The sequence below is a fragment of the Nycticebus coucang genome, chromosome 20, assembly GCF_027406575.1.
Source record: "Nycticebus coucang isolate mNycCou1 chromosome 20, mNycCou1.pri, whole genome shotgun sequence".
NCBI lineage: Eukaryota > Metazoa > Chordata > Mammalia > Primates > Lorisidae > Nycticebus > Nycticebus coucang.
In genome coordinates, this window is record NC_069799.1 from 11,462,658 (window position 1) to 11,481,397 (window position 18,740).

Below are 18,740 nucleotides of genomic sequence, written 5' to 3' on the forward strand. Positions count from 1 at the left end.
ATCTGTTGTTGGTCCACAGACCCTGGCAACTATGGAGATTTTCACTGTTTTTGTAGTTTTGTGTTTTCCATAATGTCACATAGTTGGAATGACATCTAATGGAGCTGTTTTAGAGTAACATTTCTCTCATCCATATATATTGAATGTTCCTTGATCTCTCTGTGATGGCTTGTGTAGATGTAACATTTCATCTGGTTTTTTATCTCCTTTGTTTCAGCAAACCAATGTTTCTCCTGTCCTGATGCCACCTCCTCCCCTCTGGTCATCCACCCCTTCTCATCCATGGTCTCTGACCACCCCTGCCAGTTTATGTCCCCTTCCATGCCCCCAGTCCCTGCCCAACCTCACTGTCACACGGCCCCTCCCCAGACCCCTGTCCCTGCCTGTTAGCCCCCCTCCACAGCCCCCTCCCAGCCCCTTGTTCTTGCCTGGCTGTGCCCCTCTACAGCCCCCTCCCAGCGCTGAGTTCCTGCCCACCTGCAATTGTCTCAGGCTCCTTTTCTGGTGGTGTTTGAAGAGAATTGCCCCAGAACCACCGGCCAGGCAACCCTCCCCACCTACATCCTACCCACTTCGCAGGCTGCATTGGTGGTGGTAGCCCGGTTGCATTGCAAATCCAAGAACAGAATGTGGGGCCACCAGTCATTGCTTGAGATGGACCAGCCATGGACTGAAAGCACAGGCAAGGACTTTGCTCTGCGGCGTGCCTTTTTCTTGGTGGAAACGAAAGATACCCCTCAGCAAAACGAGTCTTTTTCCCTGGGACCCAACATCATGGGTTTCTGTGGCCTCTGATGCTGCTGAGACAAGAGGCCTGTCCCTAGCCCATGTCACCTTCCCCATGAACTCGTGCCTCCTCCTCTGAGGTATTCTTTCTCCTTGGCAGAGGGACTGCAGGCTAGCATCACTGGGTGATGTGAAATGGGCAGGATGCAGGTGGGTAGGGTTACCTGGCCGGTGGGTGGGGTTGCCTGGCCTCTGACTCTGGGGCAATTCTGTTGAAGTGCCACCACAACAGGGGCCCAAGGCAACTGCAGGTGGGCAGGAGCCCAGGGCTGGGAGGGGGCTATGGAGGGGCATGTCCTCAGACCAGCTGTCTCCCTAACCTGCTGGTCGACCACAACAACCCGCTTCCACAGGTGTTTCTGGCTTGGGCCCACCCCATCAAACACCATCAGCAACATCTCAGATTTCCTACCAAGCTGCACGGGACAGAGCCCATAAACTGGCCAGGCTACAGCTCAAGCCCTAAAGTGGCAAGGCCAGGAAGAATCCACCCTGCTCGACTGCTGACCGCACGGGCTCATCGAGTCATCGCACACTGAAACTGCCATCAATGTAGCCATTCTGGGGCCTCAGGCTGCACCCTCTGCGCTAGGGCAACCTGCCCATCTGCTCCATCCTCCCCAACCACCCGACAATGAGTGCTTCCCCACACTCTGCAAGGTGGCCACTGTGCTACTTGGCCCACGGCCCAGTGGGCCATGGCCCAGTGGCTGCCTGAACCCAGTGCTCCAGCCTCGGTGCTCAGCTGCTGTGTGATGACAGCTGCCAGTGATACTACCTACAACTTGGTTTCAACAAGTTCCATAGTACTTAGAGCCCTGCAAGACCAAGGTGGATAGCTCCTCCTCACCCAGTAGCTTGCCCCCACTTCTGTGCTGGGCCTGGGGGGCCTAGGCATCAGCTCGGACTGCAGAGCTGCCTAGCAGTGCCACTGAGTGAGATGGCAGCCCGATGCCATCTAGCCAACCAGCCTTCCCTGTCCAGATCCTGCCCTACCTCTACCTCGGCTGCTCCAAGGACTCCACCAACCTGGACGTGCTTGGTAAGTAGGGCATCAAGTATTTCCTCGATGTCACACCCAACTTACCCAATGCATTGGAGCAGAGTGGCCAGTTCACCTATAAGCATATCCCCATCTCTGACCACTGGAGCCAGAGCCTCTCCCAGTTCTTCCCTGAGGCCATCAACTTCATTGAGGAGGCCTGTTCCAGGAAGTGTGGTGTCCTCGTGCACTGCCTGGCAGGCATCAGCCACTCAGTGACAGTCACTGTGGCCTGGCTGACGCAGAAGATGAACCGTCACCCAATGACGCCTATGACATCGTCAAGAGGAAAAAGTCCAACATCTCCCCCAACTTCAACTTCATGGGGCAGCTGCTGGACTTTGAGTGGATGCTGGGGCCAAGCAGCCCCTGCCATAACCATGCTGCCCAGTGAGCAGCTCCGCTTCTCCACACCCACCAACCACAACCTGTTCCCACTCAATACGCTTCAGTCCATGTGAGGCCTGGCACCTTCTGGTCATGGCACCACACCCTCGCTCAGCCCTCCACAGGGCCACGTGGGAGGGCCCAAGCCTGCTGCCTCAGGCCAAAGGAATCCACAGATGTCACCTGTGCCCAGAGGCCCAGGCTAACCAATGAGTGAGTGTACTTACTATCCGTGGGAGCAGGGCCACAGGCAGGGCCTCCCTCTGCTGCAGAGGCCTTAGCTCTCAGACGTGTGGCTTTGGGAGTCCAATATGGCCTCATTCTTTCCTAGGATACTCCTTTCTGCTGATGGCCCTGCCAATTTGGCTACTTTTGAAAGACATATTCATGGACTTGACTTTTTACCTTTGGCAGGTAAATCTAAACTCCCTGGAGCACAAAGTGTGTTCTAGATCTTCTTGATGTTTCTTCTGTTTGCAAAGAAGTGTTATTTTCAGGCTACATGCAGTAGTTGATTGTATAAACCAGTATTTCATCCCTTTCTTGATCCTACAGAGAGAGAGAAGTGTTCTCAGTTTTGTTTTTCATTCTACAGAAAACAATTATGTCTGTTTTTGTTTTTTATGGAAAAGACAAATGCTGTGTTGATCTGGACCAAATGCGTCTTGCACATGTGTGAAGCCTCCGTTTCTTCAGTGGACCATTCTTGAAGGGGTGGCTTCCTGCTCTCCAGGTGTTGGGACCCCCGGTTGTGCCATCTTTCACCCTTGGCCCAGTCCAGCTTGGCACTGCACTTGGCAGTGAGGACTGCTGCAAGTTGTGATTGATGGGCTGGAAGGCTGGTCTTTGCAATCTCAGCTATCCCATTCTCCCCTCTGGGGGTCCCTATAGACGTCTCTGAGGCAAAAGATGGGGAGTCTGGGGCTCTGCCACCATCCTGCTACAGATGGGCAGCAGGGGACTACCAAGCAGTAACATGAAGCCTCTGGGCTCAGCTCCTAGGAGGGCATCTCTCTCTGTAACTGGGAATGGAGGCCCAGTGGCTGGGGAGAGCTTAGGTGGTGGTGAGAGGGAGAGAAAGGATTCATGAAACCTCCCTCCCCTGGTCTGATTCCATGCTTGTTACAACGTTTGCTTGTTAAAATTGTTTTCTGCTGACCAGGTAGCGTGACTGACACAAAGACAGTAGGAGCCCCTTCCCAGAGACAAAATGTCTTGAGGAGATCTGAAACATACTGCGGTTAGCAATTAGGCAGCTATAAGGTTATAAATAAAGTTGTTGGGAGGGCGCCAAAGAAGGTTATAAATAAAGTTGTTGGGAGGGCGCCAAAGAGGCAGACTTTGTATTTTGAAGTCAGTAGAGGAGCAAATAACTTTGCCCACTTTCATTCCATTTCTCCAATCCTCCCTCCTCCCCTATCTGCTATGTTGGACTGTGGCTAGTATTTTTTTCTTTAGCAAAGAGCGGAGGTAGTGGACCTGGGGGCAGTAGGAAGGAATGGAGAAAAGAGAATTAAAATACTTAACCGAATTTGTCTGCTTATGTACTAAGAGTCAGCCTTTGAAGGGGCTAACTCTGAGATGGGGCCAGCCACCATCACCACCCCCAGACCAGGACAGAGAAGATAATAAATTAATGCTGTGAGAATTGTTTATCTTTCTGCTAATTACTAGATCTACTTCTGTAAAGGAGGGTTGGTCTGCTGCTTGCCAGTTTGCTTGCTTTTGAACCTATAAAAATCTTGAAGCCAGGTTGTTTCGGACTGTTCTCTCACTATTTTTCTGAGATTGTAGAGACAGTCGTGGGGGCTAATAAAGACTCCACTGGGACACTTAATTTGACCATATGGTCTTTTCTTACTCCATATGGTGGGGGGCCAACCTTGCTTCCACATTCTTCCCTGGCTCTGGCTGTTGCTTTGGTCCACCTGCGTCTCCCAGCCCCCTTGTCCCCCTTGAAGCCTGCCCAGTTCTCATTTTGCCCATGCCTTCTACTGCCCGGAAACTTGTGCCCATCAACCCTAGGGCAGGGGCGGGGTTGAGGAAGGATGGACCAGGTGAAAGGGGTGTGAGGCTCTGTCTATCCCACCCTCCATATCTACAGAACAAAGCCATGGATTCCATTCCCCTCCTCCAGTTTTGTTCCTTCTCCAACCTTGGTTCTATCAGGTGTCAGGACTGCGTGGGGACCCAGGGGGGTAAGCGGTCAGGCCAGGGTCCCTGATGGAGCAGCACTCAGTGTGTGAGTGAGGCCCCAGAAACTCTGCCCCACTGCATCTTACCTCACAGGGGTGGCTTTCAGGGATCCCTTTGGGCAACAGATTAAAATCTTGCCACAGGTGTGAAATTGACCTACCACACTGGAAGGCCAAGGTGGGTGGATGACTGAGCTCAGGAGTTTGAGACCAGTTTGAGACCAGCCTGAGCAGAAGCGAGACCTGTCTCTATTAAAAATAGGAAAACTAACTGGGCACTATGGCGGAGTCCCAGTTACTTGGGAGGCTGAGGCAAGGAGATAGCTTGAGCCGAAGGGTCTGAGGTTGCTGTGAGGTATGACCCCACAGCACTCAACCCAAGCACAAAATGAGACCTATTTTTCTGAAGCCAGGCATGGTGGCTCACGCCTGTAATCCTAACATTTTGGGAGGCCAAGGAGAGTATATTATCTGAGCTCAGGCATTCAAGACCAGCCTGAGCAAGAACAAGACTCTGTCTCTACTACAAAAAGAAATAAACTAGCTGAGTGTTGTCTTGTGGTGAACACCTGTAGGGAGGCTGAGGCAGGAGGATCACTTGAGCCCAAGAGTTTGAGGTTGCTGTGAGCTGTGCCACCATAGCACTCTACAGAGGGTGACAAAATGAAACCATGTCTCAAAAATAAAAAAATGAAAAGAATATTTTTTCTGACTTATTCTGATGAACATATTTATCATATAAAAGCTTTCAATTCTTTCCTGGTAATTGAAACCTTTTGGACATCTTGGGAACACCTTCCATTGCCTTATTTTTATTTTTATTTTTTTGTAGAGACAGAGTCTCACTTTATGGCCCTCGGTAGAGTGCCGTGGCCTCACACAGCACTCTAACTCCTGTGTCCAACTCCTGGGCCCAAGCGATTCTCTTGCCTCAACCTCCCGAGTAGCTGGGACTACAGGCGCCCGCCACAATGCCCGGCTATTTTTTGGTTGCAGTTTGGCCGGGGCCGGGTTTGAACCCGCCACCCTCGGTATATGGGGCCGGCGCCTTACCGACTGAGCCACAGGCGCCACCCACCATTGCCTTATTTTTATCTTGTGTAGAATTTTATTTTCCTTTTTATCACACATCTTATGAAGTTATTCAACAAAACTATAAATGAGCATTATGGACACCAGTTTTTGCTGTATTTCTTTGAATAGTATTGTTTCTCTAGGAAAGAGCGCTGAACCTAAATTTCTTTTTTTTTTCTTTAGAGACAGAGTCTCACTTTGTCGTCCTCAGTAGAGTACCATGGCATCACAGCTCACAGCGACCTCCAGCTCTTGGGCTTAGGTAAGTCTCTTGCCTCAGCCTCCCGAGTAGCTGGCACTACAGGCACCTACTACAACACCTGGCTATTTTTTTGTTGTAGTTTGGCTGGGGCCAGGTTTGAACCCACCACCCTTGGCATATGGGGCCAGAGCCCTACTCACTGAGCCACAGGCACCACCCTGAACTTAATTTTCAAATGTTATTTTCTCTGTAGTAAACACAGCTCAAATAAAACACTAGTATTTACCACATAAAAAATTGTTTCCGTATCACTGAATATTTTATTCAAATTTTATCATTGTTTGGAGATGATTGCTCGATCTGTAACTAGTTGTCAAAACCTTAGTTTGATTTGGATTTTAGATTTTACATAAATTGATTTATATGATATGTATACTGTCACCCCTAATATCTTCTGTACATTATTCTGATATTTTTCCATACCACTGTATGTACATATATTTTGATTGCCTGATTTCTTCTGTTATGGTAAAATATATTTTAAAATTTATGATTTTAATAATCTTTTTTTTTTTTTTTTTGAGACAGAGTCTCAAGCTGTCGCCCTGGGTAGAGTGCTGTGGCATCACAGCTCACAGCAACCTCCAACTCCTGGGCTTAAGCCATTCTCCTGCCTCTGCCTCCCAAGTAGCTGGGACTATACATACCCACCACAGCGTCCAGCTATTTTTTCGTTGCAGCCATTGTTGGTGTTTGGCGGGCCCAGGCTGGAGTCTAACCACCAGCTCAGGTGTATGTGGCTGACGCCTTAGCCACTTGAGCCACAAGCGCAGAGACTGATTTTAATAATATTTCTCAGATGGTATTAAGTACATTTGATTAAGCACAAAAACTTCTATGGTATTAAGTATAGTTATACAATTTTAAGGTTTAGAACATTATATATGGATAGATATGATAAGTCCAGGCCAGGTGCAGTGCCTCATGCCTATAATCCCAGCACTCTGGGAGGAAAGGTGGGTGGACTGCCTGAACTCACAGGTTCGAGAGCAGCCTGAGCCAGAGTAAGACCCCACCTCTAAAAATAGCCAGGCGTTGTGGGGGGTGTCTGTAGTCCCATCTACTTGGGAGGCTGGGGCAAGAGGATCGCTTAAGCCCAAGAGGTTGAGATTGCTGTAAACTCTGACACCAGGGCACTCTACAAAGGGCGACAAAGTCTCAAAAAAAAAAAAAAAAAAAGAAAGAAAGAAAGAGAGATGATAACTTCACAACAATGTGAATGTATTTAATACCACTAAATGGGACACATAAAAATAATTAAAACCATAAATTTTATATATATTTGTAAAACTGTCGTATCTTTATACAGAATGTCATATAATTTAAATTTATGAAATATGGGAGGAGGATTGATGTGCTCCCACTTAATGGGCACAATGTAAGGGTATATAGCACACCTCTTGGCTGCGGTACCCAACTACAAGGGGGACTCTACCTACCAAATGTAAACATTGTAACCTAGTTATTTGTACCTTCACATTAATCTGAAATTAAAAATAAAATATAAGGAATGCAAAAAAATAAATTTATGAAATCTTCTCTTTTAATTTTCAGATGTTTACAAAAATATTTATCAATTATGCCTTAATGAAAGTAACATAAGGAAAGAAAATAATAAATGTTGGTAAGAATGTGGAGATACTAAGAACCTTGCCCTCCGCGGGTGGAAGACTAACTTCAAAGTGAACTTTGTTATGATCTACCAATGTCACTTCAGGGCGTGTACCTCTTGAAAAAATACTATATATTCATGCTGATAACAGCAATATTTACATTAAGCCAAGAGGGGGGTGTAACCCAAATGTTCTGTAATGAATAAATGGATAAATAAAATATGCACATAGAATGTGATTAACTCTTAAAACACATTAAAAAGGTTACATATGCGACAACACAAAACAGTGTTTTTCAATTATTTTTATCTCACAGCAACCTTTAAGCTATAGTTAAACTTCTGTGGCACAATTACATTATGTTGATCTGAAAGAAGAGTAGCAATAAAGAATATAGCTTTTGTGCTTTAAATTTTTTGAAAATAATTTAACTAACGATCTTTAAAAATTTTCCCAGCACACCAGGAGAAAGTCACTGACATAGATGAATCTTACTGACATTACGTCAAGTAGAATAAACAAAAAAGAGAATAAATTGTGTGCAATTCCACTTTTAGGAAGTATTTAGAGTCATCAAATGCAAACACAAAGTAGAATAGTGACTGCCACGTGTGGAGGAAAAGGAAAATGCAAAGTATTCTTTAATGGGTATAAAGTTTTATATTTTTAATATAGAAGACATTCTAGAATAGATGGTATTGAAAGTTCATCAAAGACATAAATATACTAAATGCCACTGAACTGTATACTTAAATTGATAAATTTTAAAATATGTGTATTTCACAACAGACTTAAAAAGAAATGTTGTCAGTCTTACATATAACAATATCATAGGAAAACAGTACAGGCTAAAAACTAGGAAGTGAATTCATGATTTTATAAAAATCAAATTAAGTTCTAAGACTTGACTTAAAATATATCAATAAAAACGAATAAGTTATTCAATGACAAATGACATTTAAAAAACACCAAAATAAAAAAAAAATAAAAAAAAAATTAAAAAACACCAAAATAAAGCATGAGAATTTTTTTTTTAGACAGAGTCTCACTATGTCACCCTTGGTAAAGTGGGGTGGCATCACAGCAACCTCAAACTCTTAGGCTTAAGCAATTCTCTTGCCTCAGCCTCCCAAGTAGCTAGGACTACAGGCACCCACCATGGCATATCACCTAATTGTGCATCAGAGACATATTTCTACATGAAGTGGACAGGATAGGTTTAGTCAATGAGACAGATAGATGCCAAGAAAAATGGCCTTCTCTGAATCTAAAAATAGTGCTTTCCAATAAACCCCTTACATTCTCTGATACTGATACATACAACTCTTTTTTGCTGTTTACAATATGATTTGATAACTACAGATGGAAGAGCCAACTTGAGCATGACCACACAAAAGTGCAGACAGAAACAGAGTTAATAAAAACAAAACAGTACCCAGTAGGGTCATTAAGCTATTGTAGCAGTCCTAAACTGCTACCTACTCATCATACATATAAGACACACACACACACACACACACACACACGTTGTGATACTATACAATACTGATAGTAGCTGCACCAAATACCTACAGAAGATGGTGCATGATTATAATTGTGCCAACCTTACATAACTTGACTTTGTACTACCTGTTGTATTATTTCATTTTTGCCAATGTCACATAATCCCAAAGTGGATATTGTTGTACCTACTTCCACAATTAATAATCCCCTTTTCCCTATAGACAGGCTGAGTAAAGTAAACATGTTGCCTGTAAAATAACATGGGAACCTCTATCTTAAAATCTTAAAAGCTAGGAGGAGTTTCAGGTTAAAATGCTTATTGCATCTGACTGGCCAACTGCTCTTGCACCTGAGACTGGTTTGACAGTTTTCCTGGAAGGCCAACCTCCTACAGTGGATATAACCTAAGTTGGGGTTATGATTTATGTTTTGCCCTTGGGAAACTAGGATTTGTGTGACTGAAGTACAGTGCACTTACTCCCCCTAAGAGTCTCCCACAGCACCTTCATCTCAGACATCTGGTCTTGCAACATGACATTTTAAAGCTATACCTACAAAGTTTAACTCATCCACCCTCCCTAAGACACAAAGTGACTAAAGTCAGATTATTTATGATCCTCTCCACATATTTCAAAAGTGTTTCCCATATTTTCTTAGTCTCAGTTATTTAATTAATTAATTAATTTATTTATTTATTGCAGTTTTTAGCCAGGGCCAGGTTTGAACCCACCACTTCTGGTATATGGGGCCAGGGCCCTACTCCTTTGAGCCACAGGCACCACCCAGTCTCAGTTATCTTTCTGAGAAGTTTATCATGATCAAGTTTCATCTGTCTCCTCATCTACCACAATACTGACTGCCTTTCATCCTCTGGGCTATTGGCACTATTTTTCTCTCATCTCAAGTAACTGGTCTCAATTTTGTATTTTAAACAAACAAACAAAAAAAGAAGTTTTCATAATCTGCAGTTAAAAACAAAGCATCAAAAAAAAAAACAAATAAAAAAAACAAGAAACAAAAACAAAGCATCATTACATTACAAAATTTTCAAACCAATCCTCAGAACAAAGTCCTATGTGATAACATGACATGGGGGTAGCAGTGACAATGATATGGTCTAACACAGGCAAAGGAGGGCTGTGAGGCTTATGTAGCTGGAGATAATTAGAAAATAAAACAAGCTTGGCTCGGTGCCTGTGGCTCAAGTGGCTAAGGTGCCAGCCACATACATCTGAGCTGGTGAGTTCAAATCCAGCCTGGGCCCACCAAACAACAATGATGGCTGCAACCAAAACGTAGCTGGGCGTTGTGGTGGGCGCCTGTAGTCCCAGCTACTTGGGAGGTGGAGGCAGGAGAATCACTTGAGCCCCGGAGTTGGAGGTTGCTGTGAGCTGTGATGCCATAGCACTCTACCCAGGACGACAGATTGAGGCTCTGTCTCAAAAAAAAAAAAGAAAAGAAAAGAAAAAAAACAAACAGAATTCCTTTCCCTATTTTCAGACTTAGCTGTACAGCCTGAGAAAAACTGTTCTATCACTACGTGTAGAATTAATGTTACTTTTCCACAATGGACATTTCAGTCTCTTACCTACATATCTAATCTCACTCCCATGGAAATATTTTAAGTCTGAAGGACCTATTTCATACATAGCACTATCCTTTGTGTTCATTCCTTTCATATAAATGTGAAAACTATTGCATGAGTTATGAACTCTCCCAATTTCCACCTGAAAAAGTCAGCCCGGTAAAATCAGTACATAACATGTCAGTTAAAAAAATAGAAAGAAACAGGGCGGCGCCTGTGGTTCAGTCGGTAGGCGCCGGCCCCATATACCGTGGGTGGCGGGTTCAAACCCGCCCCCGCCAAACTGCAACCAAAAAAAAAAAATAGCCGGGTGTTGTGACGGACGCCTGTAGTCCCAGCTACTCGGGAGGCTGAGGCAAGAGAATCGCTTAAGCCCAGGAATTGGAGGTTGCTGTGAGCTGTGTGAGCCCACGGCACTCTACCGAGGGCCATAAAGTGAGACTCTGTCTCTACAAAAAAAAAAAAAAAAATAGAAAGAAACAATAACAAAAATATGTTTCACATAAGTAGCTTCATTTTACAATTGAAAATGGAAGAAATGGGCTTGGCGCCCCTACTCACTGAGCTATGGGCGCCGGCCACACGCACAGCTATGGCGGGTTCGAGCCTGGCCCGGGCCTGCTAAAGGACAAATGACAACTATAACCAAAAATCAGCCGGGTGTTGTGGAGGGCACCTGTAGTCCCAGCTACTCAGGTGGCTGAGACAAGAGACTTGCTTAAGCCCAAGAGTTTGAGGTTGCTGTGAGCTGTGATGCCACTGCACTCTATCGAGGAAAACAAACTGAGACTCTGTCTCAAAAAAAAAAAAAAGGAAGAAATGAAATGCTGGACTAGTTAAATAAAATACAAATGAATATATCAGCACAGAATTGCTTATATCTTTAAATTAATTTCTAATTATGATTGGATTACATAAACTGTGAGATTTATATTGTATGCTACAGTCAATGAAAATAAAAAGATAATCTCCTGCATCTACTTGATTCAAAGAGCACATATGCAAAAACAGAGGGAAAAATTTTATAGAGATTTAAAATCTAAAGAGGAAGGGAGGCACTTGTGGCTCAGTGAGTAGGGTGCCAGCCCCATATACCAAGGGTGACGGGTTCAAACACAGCCCCGGCCAAACTGCAACAACAACAACAAAAACTAAAGAGAAAAAAATCTAAAAAGAATGTTTTCAAATTATACTCCTGCATAATCTTTATTATAACCATCATAACAATCCAATTATTACCAAAAGTCAAAAAGAATACAAGATAGCAACTTTGAGAACAGTCTCTTTTTTTTTTTTGGTAGAGACAGAGTCTCACTGTACCGCCCTCGGGTAGAGTGCCATGGCGTCACACGGCTCACAGCAACCTCTAACTCTTGGGCTTACGCGATTCTCTTGCCTCAGCCTCCCGAGCAGCTGGGACTACAGGCGCCCGCCACAACGCCCGGCTATTTTTTTGTTGCAGTTTGGCCGGGGCTGGTTTGAACCCGCCACCCAGTCTCCAAATTATAGAAATTGGAAGTCCTGAGGAAAAAATGATTACTAAAGAAATCATACCATGCGTCACCCAGTAAAATATTATATCCATATGTTAACCCCAGTCTTGGATAAATGGAATAGTTTAAGATTAATGCCTGAATAACATTTTATTTATTATGCATCAGTGTTGAAATATTAAAAATTATATAATTTTATTAATAAGAACAGTTATGTCCTAATTATTCATTATGTACTCTTTCAACAGAATCTGAAAATCTAGTATCTGCTCTCTGATCAAAACACAGTAAAAAGGGGCCGGACAAGGTTGCTTACATCTGTAATCCCAGCACTCTGGAAGGCAGAGGCAGGTGGATGCTTGAGCTCAAGACTTCAAGACCAGCAAGAGCAACATGCCATCTATAAAAATAGCCAGGTGTTTGTGGTCCCAGGGACCAGAAAGGTAAGGCAAGAGGATCACTTGAGCCTAGGAGTTTGACGTTACTGTGAGCTATGAAGTCACAGCACTCCTCTACAGAGGGCTCTGTCACAAAAAAATTAAATTAAAATTAAAAAATAACAGTAAAAAGAACTTGGCAAGTATTTTCTTCTCACAATGAGTTCTGAAATTTATGAGTTTACTTTAAAAAAAAAAAGCTAATTAGTGAATGGTGGTATGTAATACATTTACAATGCTCTACACAAGACTGATCTTGGGCGGCCCCTGTGGCTCAGTGGGTAGGATGCCGGGCCCCATATACTGAGGGTGGCGGATTTGAATCCAGCCCCGGCCAAACTGCAACAAAAAATAGCCAGGTGTTGTGGTGGGCACCTGTAGTCCCAGCTACTCAGGAGGCTGAGGCAAGAGAATAGCCTAAGCCCAGGAGTTGGAGGTTGCTGTGACACCACAGCACTCTACCAAGGGCGATAAAGTGAGACTTTTGTCTCAGAAAAAAAAAAAAAAAAGAAATGAAACATAAAATGATGGTAGATAGCACCAAAAATTATGTAACAACCTAAATGTTTCTGATCAAAGATGTTTACACACAAATAGTATGCAGTATTATCAAAATGATGACATACAGAATGTTTTTAGCTCTGATATCGACTTTTTTTTTTTTTTTTAAGACAGAGTCTCACTATGTCGCCCTTGGTAGAGGGCCATGGTATCACACACAGCTCACAGCAACCTCAAACTCTAGGGCTTAAGCAATTCTCTTGCCTCAGCCTCCCAAGTAGCTGGGACTACAGGCGCTTGCCATGACACTGGGCTATTTTTTGTTGTTATTGTTGTTGTTGCAGTTGTCCTTGTTGTTTTAGCTGGCCTGGGCCAAGTTTGAACCCGCCAGCCTCATTGTATGTGGCCGGCACCCTACCCACTGAGCTACAGGCGCCGCCCCCGATACAGACTTTTTAAAAGACAAACCCTTAGAAATAACTGTAAATCTTAAAAGAGGCACAATGAATGCACAAAAAAGGTATATTTTGAAACATTAATACAGGGGAAAAGGCTGAGTTTTTGTATGCAATAGAAGTTACCAACATAGAATAAATTGTTATACCTTTTAAAGACCATGTGTAGTATGTATTGTAACCACGAGGAAAATACCTATAGTGGCTTGGTGTGGTGGCTCATGCCTGCAATCCTAGTACTCTGTGAGGTCAGAGGTGGCAGATCATTTAAAGTCAAGAGTTCAAGGTTAACCTTAGTAAGAACAAGCCTCTATCACAATCAAACATAAGAAAAAAATTATAAAAATACCCAGTCATGGCAGTGTGTACTGGCAGTCCCAGCTATGCAGGAAGCAAGAGGATCACTTAAGCCCAGGAGTTAAATATGCAGTGAGCTAGGATCACGCCACTGCACTCTTCCTGGGGCAAAAGAGGGAGACTCTGACTCAAGAAAGGAAGAAAATACCCATAGCAAATAGGCAAACAAATGAAACTACAACTAAATTCAAAGAGGTCAATACAAAAATCAATAAAACAAAAAGAGAGTAAGAGAGGAAAACAGAAACAAAATTGCTAGAAGACCTACAAAAAAATAAACATGTATTCACAAATCATTTCCTTGCAGTAACCATTTTATAATAAAGAAATTAAATCAAAAGATACAGCTTTAGCTGAGTAAACCCAAAAAACAAGATTCAATTCTGTTATTCTACAAAAACACCTTTTTATATCTATGGACATGTGGGCCGTTAAGGGAAAAAATGGGTTAAAAATATTGAATGAAAAGTCAAATACCATCACAGACAAAATACATATTACAATAATTGTCACAAGTGACATCAACAATTGTCATCACCCATAGTGGTTCATGCCTATGATCTCAGTGATTACAGAGGCAGAGATTGGAAAAATACTTGAGGCTAAAAGTATGAGACCAGCCTGCCCAACATGTGAGACACCATCTCTCTTTTTTTTTTGAGACAGAGCCTCAAGCTGTCACCTTGGGTACAGTGCTGTGACATCACAGCTCACAGCAACCTCCAACTCCTGGGCTCAAGCGATTCTCCTGCCTCCGCCTCCCAAGTAGCTGGGACTACAGGCACCTGCCACAATGCCTGGCTAGTTTTTGGTTGCAGCCGTCATTGTTGTTTGGCGGCCCCAGGCTGGATTCGAACCCGCCAGCTCAGATGTATGTGGCTGGTGCCTTAGCACTTGAGCCACAGGTGCCAAGCCAGAGAGACACCATCTCTTAACAAACTGAAAAACCAAGCAGGGAATGGTGGAGCATGTCTGTAGTCCCAGCTGCCTAGTAGACTGTGGAAGAAGAATGACCTGAAACTAGCAGTTGGGAGGCTGCAATGAACTTGATCCTGCCACTGCACACCAGAGGGAGTGACAGAGACTCAGTCAAAAATATTGTGACAAATTACAAAAAGGGTGTTATTATAATTGATGTGGTCCACTGGTCAGTTTTCACAAAAATTAGCATACGTGTACATAATATCAGTGCTTCCAAATGTATGAAATGATGTTTTTTATTTTAAGAGAAAGAGTCTCACTTTATCACCCTCGGTAGAGTGCGGTGATGTCATAGCTGACAGCAACCTCCAACTCCTGGGCTTAGGTGATTCTCTTGCCTCAGCCTCCCAAGTAGCTGGGACGACAGGCGCCTGCTACAACACCTGGTCATTTTTTTGTTGCAATTCAGCTGGGGCCGGGTTTGAACCCACCACCCTCAGTATGGAGCCGGAGCCCTACCCACTGAGCCAGTGCTGCCCTATCTTTTATTATACATGTGATAAAAAGTTAATGTCCATAATATATACAAAAGGACTCAAAAGTTAAATTCCACAAAATCAAAACAAATATAACTAATTTAAAAATGCATGAAAGATGGGGCTTGGAAAGAAGAAAGGATTTCAAAGGACTCCATCATCTCTTTAAAAGAAATACAGGGAACGTGCTCATATGCATAGCTAACCAGTGCTACAGGCTACACACAACTAGCAACTGAGAAAAGCACCACACCAAGGACCTCTAGAAACAAGGCACTGTCCGGAACCTAGACCACCAGCTAAAGGTAAGAATCATAGACATCACTGTGGGTGAAGAACATGCTCCAGGGCCGGACAATAAAAATGAGGCAATAATTGAGGAAAACGTCCCTGGTCTAGCCAGAGATTTAGACATCCAGGAAAAAAATCTCAACAAACACCCACAATAAAAAAAAAAAAAAAAAGGAATGAAAGTAAAAATCAACTCCAATGGAAACACGCAATTTTTTTTTTTTTTTTTTTGAGACAGAGACTTACTTTGTCTCCCTTGGTAGGGTGCAGTGGTGTCATAACTCATAAAACCTCAAAATCTTGGGCCCAAGCGATGCTCTTGCCTCAGTAGCTAGGATTACAGGCACCTGCCAAAACGCCTGGCTATTTTTAGAGGTGGGGTCTCACTCTGGCTCAGGCTGGTCTCCAGCCTGTGAGCTCAGGCAATCCACCCGCCTCGGCCTCCCAGAGTGCTATGATTACAGGCATGAGCCACCTGGATGACCCAGAAACACACAATTCTACACAAAGTCAAAGAAATTAAACAACCTGCTGCTGAATGATTATTGGATCAATGATGAAATTAAAATGAAAATGAAAGGGCGGCGCCTGTGGCTCAAGGAGTAGGGCGCCGGTCCCATATGCCAGAGGTGGCGGGTTCAAACCCAGCCCTGGCCAAAAACAAACAAACAAACAAACAAAAAATAAATAAATAAAAATGAAAATGAAAAAGATTACTTGAACCGAATGACTCTCTTTAGCTATCAAGATATCCCATAAGCTATCAAAATTTATAGGATACAGCAAAAGCAGTCTCTAGGGGAAAATACACACCCTTCAACGTGTACATCAAAAAGACAGGAGGATCATAATGAAAATCTAATGACACATCTTAAGGACCTAGAGAAGGAAGAGCAGACCAGACCTGAAGCCTGCAGAAGAAAAGAAATAACAAGGTCAAAGCAGAACCACATGGAATTGAAAACTAACACGGATCAAAAAACCAAAACACAGTTATTTGAGAAGATAAACAAAATTGATAGATCTATTGCTACATTAACCAGGACAGAAGAAAAAGGACCCAAATAAATGCAATCAGAAATAAAAAAGGAGGCAATCAGGCTAGGCCCAGTGGGTCACGTCTAGAATCCTAGTACTGTGGGAGATGAAGGCAGGGGGATCACCTGAGCTCAGGAGTTCAACATCAGCCTGAGCAAGAGGGAGACCTTGTCTCTATTTAAAAATAGGAAAAAGACGGGCGGTGCCTGTGGCTCAGTGGGTATGGTGCTGGCCCCATAATGAGGGTGGCGGGTTCAAACCTGGCCCTGGCCAAACTGCAACAACAACAACAAAAATAGCTGGGCATTGTGGCAGCTGTCTGTAGTACCAGCTACTCGGGAGGCTGAGGCAAGAGAATCACATAAGCACGGGAGTGGGAGGTTGCTGTAAGCTGTGATGCCATGGCACTCTACCAACGGTGATGGAGTGAGACTCTGTCTCTACAAAAAAAAAATAGGAAAGAGAAAAAAATATGTGCATTGTGGTGGGAATTTATAATCCCAGCTATTTGGAAGGCTGAGGCAAGAGAAACTCTTGAGCCCAAGAATTTGAGGTTGCTGTGAGCCATGACACCAGAGCACTCTGCCTCCCGTGACAGAGACATTGTCTCAAAATTTTGAAAAAGTACGAAAGCCATCTATGACAAACACACAGTCAACATCATACTGAATGAGGAAAGTTGAAAGCACGTCCACTAAAAACTGGAACAAGACAAGGATGCCTACTGTCATCACTCACACTTAACATACTGCTAGAAGTCTTAGCCACAGCATATAAACAAGAGAAAAAAATGAAGGTAGGCAGGTAGCTGTAGCTCGTGCCTGTAATTCTCCATTCTGGGATGCTGAAGCAAGTAATCAGGCATTTAAGATCAGCCTAAATAAAAAAAGCGAAACTTCATTTACCAAAAATAGAAAAACTAGCTGGGTGTTATGGCAGGCACCTGCTTTCCAGCTACTTGGGAGGCTGAGGCAAGAGGATCACTTGAATCTAAGAGGTTGAGGTTGCTGTGAGCTGTGACGACACCACACTGTACTAAGGGCGGCAAAGTGAGATTCCGTCTCAACAAACAAAAAACCGAAAGGAAAGAAAGAAAAAGAGGGAAAAAAAGCTATTCAAATCAAAAAAGAGGTCATCAAATTATCACTTTTTGACAATATGATCTTATAACTAGAAACTCTAAGGATTCCACCAGTAGATTCCTGAAATTGACAAATAAATTCAGCAAAGTCTCATGTTACAAAATCAATGAATACAAATCACTAGCATTCCAATACACCAGCAACAGTCCAGCTGGGAATCAAATCAAAGACTCAATACCATACATAATTGCTACAAAGAAAACAAAATACCTAGAAATATACTTAACCAAAGAGGTAAAACATCTCTAAAAAGAGAACTACAAAACTATGGAAAAAGAAATCACAGATGCAAAAAATAGAAAAACAATCATGTTCATGGAATGGCAGAATCAACACTGTTATAATGTCCATACTATCTAAAGTGATTTAAACATGGAATGCTATCCTCATCAAAGTACCAAAGTCGTTTTTCACAGATCTAGAAAAACTAATTCTACACTTCATTTGAAACCAGAAAAGAGTGTGAACAGACAAAATAATCTTATCCACAAAGAACAAAACTGGAGGGCGGCGCCTGTGGCTCAAGGAGTAGGGCCCTGGTCTCATATGGCGGAGGTGGTGGGTTCAAACCTAGCCTTGGCCAAAAACCACACACACACACAAAAGAACAAAACTGGAGGCATCACACTACCAAACTTTATATTACAACTCAACAGTAACCAAAACAGCATGGTCTCGGCACAGAAATACTTAAGCTCAAGGGAACACAACATAAACTTGAGTTGTAAGACCATCCACATACGGCCAACTGATCTCTAATAAAGTAGACACAATATACACTGGGGAAGAATTCCTATTGAATACATGGTGCTGGGAAAATTGAACAACCCCATGCAGAAAAGTAAACCAAGATCTGTACATTACACCACTCACAAAAATTAACTCAAAATGGAAGTGGAGACCATTATCCTAAGTGAATTAATTAAGAAAATTAATTCCATGGAAGTGGAGATCATTATCCTAAGTGACGTAGAGAATGGAAAAACAAACACCACATGTACTCACTATCAAATCAAAACTCTCCAATGAGAATCCATGTGCATAGAGGGGAGTCAAACCCAAAGGAAGTCAATCTGGGGGATGGGCAGGAGAAGATAGGCAAGAACCTACCTAACAAGTACA

The 18,740-nt window shown here is 43.3% G+C and overlaps 1 pseudogene; it reads left to right on the plus strand.

The window, feature by feature from the left end:
- Positions 1-930: 930 nt before the first annotated feature.
- LOC128572440 (dual specificity protein phosphatase 7-like) lies at positions 931-2,289 on the plus strand (annotated as a pseudogene).
- Positions 2,290-18,740: the final 16,451 nt, after the last annotated feature.